The sequence below is a fragment of the Amblyomma maculatum genome, chromosome 1, assembly GCF_055883805.1.
Source record: "Amblyomma maculatum isolate TAMU_Amacu chromosome 1, ASM5588380v1, whole genome shotgun sequence".
NCBI classification, from domain to species: Eukaryota; Metazoa; Arthropoda; class Arachnida; order Ixodida; family Ixodidae; genus Amblyomma; species Amblyomma maculatum.
The window spans coordinates 286,714,526-286,718,902 of NC_139344.1; positions in this window are offsets into that span (position 1 = coordinate 286,714,526).

Genomic DNA, 4,377 nt, shown 5'->3' on the forward strand with positions numbered 1-4,377 from the left:
CAGCACCACAATTCAAACGCGTCAATTCTTCGGCGGTCAGCCTTTTTCACAGTCCAACTCTCGCATCCATACATCACAACTGGAAAGACCATAGCACGGGTTATACGGATCTTGGTTGGCAGACTAATGTCTCTGCTCTTTACTAGGCGGTCAAGGCTAACCATTGCTCTCTTTCCCAGAAGCAGGCGTCTCCTAATTTCATGGCTGCAGTCTCCTTCCGAGGTAATCTTGGCGCCCAAGAACAGAAAATCTGTCACAGCTTCCACTTCTTGTCCATTGATGCTCCAGGACTTGATAGGGCAAGACGCCATGATCTTCGTCTTTTTAATGTTCAGTTTAAGCCCAAACTTCTCACTCTCTTCTTGTACACGCATCAGAAGTCTCTTGAGTTCCACTTCACTTTCTGCCATTAAAGTGGTATCATCCGCATATCTAAGGTTGTTGATACGTTTTCCAGCAATCTTCACTCCAGCAGAAGACTCGTCCAGACCGGCCTTCCTCATGATGCACTCTGCATATAGGTTAAATAGGCAGGGCGACAGTATGCAGCCTTGCCTCACCCCTTTCTCAATCGGAAACCAATCAGTAAGACCATGCCCAGTTCTGACTGTGGCCTCTTGCCCTTCATAAAGGTTCCTGAGGAGACAGATGAGGTGAATTGGAACTCCCATCTCTTGGAGAGCTTGCCACAATCTGCTGTGATCTACGCAGTCAAACGCTTTCGCATAATCAATAAAGCAGAATTAAATGGGTTTCTGGAACTCTCTTGCTTTTTCCATGATCCAGCGAAGGTTGGCAATTTGGTCTCTAGTTCCTCTGCCCTTGCGAAACCCAGCTTGCACGTCCGGAAGCTCCCGATCCACATACTGCTGCAGCCTACCTTGCAGGATTTTTAACATCACCTTGCTAGCATGCGAAATAAGCGCGATCGTGTGGTAGTTGGAACAATCTTTGGCACTGCCTTTCTTTGGAATGGGGATGTAAACTGACCTCCTCCAATCCTGTGGCCACTGCAGGGTTGTCCAAATCTTTTGACATAATGTATGCAGTGTGTTAACAGCGTCGTGGTTGAGGTTTTGAAGCAACTAAGCTGGAATACAATCAATTCCGCTAGCTTTGTTCTTAGCAAGGCTGGCTAAGGCCCATTCAACTTCACTCTTCAGGATGCCCGGCTCGAGATCAGTAATCACAACCGTCCTATGTTGGGTTTGCACATCCGGGTCCTTCTTGTACAGTTCTTCTGTGTATTCCTGCCACCTCTTCTTTATCTCTGAGGCTTCAGTGAGGTCCTTGCCTCGTTTGTCCTTTATCACGCCCAGCTTAGCACAGAAGCTTCCTTTGATATCTTTGATTGCCTTATACAGAGCTCTTGTGTTCCTTAATTGGCTGTTGTCCTCAACTGCTTGACACTGTATGTTCAGGAAGGCATTCTTATCTCTCCTTGCTATTTTCTGAAAATCCGCATTGAGAACCTTGTATCTTTCTCTTTCCCCCATACCTTTTGCCATCCTCCTTTCCTCAGCTATTTGCAAAGCCTCTTCAGATAACCAGTTTGCTTTTTTGCATTTTTTTTGCTTTGGAACTACCTTAGTAGCAACTTCTTGTATTATATCACGAACATCAGTCCACATCTCTTCGGGCTCTTTGTCTTCTAGATCTAATTCTTGAAATCGATTCCTCACTTCCACAGCATATTCTAATGGAATCTGATCCAGTGGCACGCAAACAAATGTCCGCGATATACGTAATTGTTAATCACGAAGAAAGAATAAACGCTTGAGTCGCGTATACCTTGTTTATTATTTTTTTTGCTGGTAAATACCACAGTGCTTTAAATTAGTACGGTAGTGAATAAATGTGTTTTGCTCGCACTCTGTATTTGTAATTTCTATAAGCGGTGATTAGGGCACATAAAGAGCACCGATTAAAGAGATATATTATTACTGGCGATTTAAGATAAACGTTGTTATGTATTAATAAGCGCAAGCTGAAAATGTAAGCGGGTGTTCGTAAATAAGGTGTGTAAAAAATAGGTGTTCCTAAAGAGGCCTTACGAAGCACAAGCTAATTGATTCGCATGTACACTGTTTTTCTCCGCGTGTTAATACCACTCCTGGGCAGCAGCCTTTATTCCCTTACGGGAAGAACGAATGCAAAACACCACGCTTCATTGCGAACATTAAGTACAAATTGCTCATCTGGACGATATGTAACTGTCTGCAGGCAGAAATGTTGAGAGTTTCAGATAGCGATTCAAACATCGCGGGCTGCTCCGAAGGACTACCCAAGCGTGCACGATGTCACGATGTCTCCCGATAGACGTAAAAGAATGGCAGGGATAAGTTTAAGCACCTGGAATAAGTAGTAGTGGTTGATTTATTTTTTTAAATAATCAAAAAGAAGGAAAAGAGTATTGCCGGCCGCGGCAACTGCTATCTAAAAAACTGAAGCACTTGAGCTGCGGCCGGCGGGAAGGAAAAGGGGATAGGGAGAGGATAGCGAGGGGAAGTAGAGAGGGGAGCGATAGGAAGAAAGGACAGGGGGAGCTTTGTACATTATTTACAAAGTAAAGGCGGTCAACGAGTTCGCATCGCTCGCGCGCAAGTGTCCGAGCACTGTCCACAAATGCCTGCGCGCGAGCGGCCCCTGCAATTGTTTACAAAATATATACACATATATATGTAATACCATTGATCTCTTTATTATTTATCACACTAATTGCGTAGCGTCTGAAAATAGCTCCAAAGAGAACCGCGACCCTTATCTTTACCGCCACTATCCCCGCGGCCGCTACGCGCCGAGCGGCGAACGTGGCACCCCTGTTGCACGTCGCGCCCTCTCGCGGGAGTCGGTTCTTGTCATCGCAAAAGCGGCCCGCTCTCCGGCGCCGGTCGTCACACTGCCCAATATTCTAGAGCACTATACCTCGATATTCGCCTTCCCCTGGCGGCGCCATATTGTCTTTCTGATTGGCTCAGAAAAGAGTCACGTGCTTCAAACTTGTGGCGCGAAACCATCAGTTGAGGCAAGCACTTTTAGCGGTTACGTCAAAATGACGTAGCCGTGAAAATTGATTTCAACCGGAGCTATCCTTGTTGCCTGGATGACAAATACGAATGATTTTGGAGTGGAAGCAAAGTTACTGATGGTGGTTTGGAGAACACTTACGCTCGATTAACCAATGTGATGAAAATAATGGCATACTGGGAAGGAGCGGATGCTCAAATTTGATTGGCTGGAGCTATGTCACGTGAAACACGTGATACGCAAGCATATTTAGATTACGTCAAATTGACGCGTCATGACGTAACTGACGTGCCGCCATTACCGAAAATGCTGACGTTTGGCCGCCATAATTTCGCCGAGTGGCGAGGTGCCCGAATTATGCTAATGAGACTATGGTGACAGGCAAGCTGATTTATGCAGCCGTTAGCCTACCGTAGTTTCTTAGCTTGTTATTAAAAGTAAAAGGATAACTTTATATACACCTTGTATGGCTTTTTAAACGGAATAGAAAGGCAAATTATGAGCGCGTATGAAATAAAGGACGTTTGAGACAATCTCTAATGGGAACAGAAGCGTGCGGCCGCGTGACGGCGCTAACTGCTTTCTTATTTCAAACCCTTTCTTCCCATGGTAAGAAATTATTGGTCTGCGCGGTTATAATAACCCAGCAATGGCGGCGGCCTTGGAGGGAGGTACGCTTACGAGTGGTCTTCGTGCCGTTCGTCGTCTGCAAGTAGTGATCGAGGATTTGCTGCAGCACAGCAATGCTGTCAAATTGTCTTGAAAGATAGCTCGTCAGATCTGAGGAGTATAGTGTGGCGGCTTTGCAAGCTCCGAGGCGAGAATTGCCCTGCGCTCGGAGTGTTGAACTGTTGAGCTACTGGTGTTTCGGGTGGAATCGGCAGTGGTGAACGCCTCTGATGTAGGATGGCACGAAATGTATTCGTTCGGCCGAGCAACGAGCTCCTGGAATGTGTCGGGCTTCTCGATGGGTGTCGACCAGCAAGGCAACGCAGTCAATCTGCTGGAAATGCTGCAGCACGTCGAGCATCACAGAGGTAAGCGCAATAGGAAAACCTGCAAAGGTGACTGTTCATACAGCGTCATTCGCATTCAAGTTGTACACAGGCGGGAAATGACTGAAGATTAAAGGAATACTTACAGGACGCATGCGGCGAATCCGATATTTTTAATCAGCACTTTGCGTTGCTTTTAGCTGCCTATTTCTACGACGCATTATAGTTTTCTTCAACTTCTCTACACTGCACGAACTAAAAAAAAAAAAAAAAGAAAACAACCTGAGTGTGCTCGTAGTTGTCAAGATTTCTTGGCTAATGGTTTCGACGACCGAGAAAGGAAAGACGTGAAATC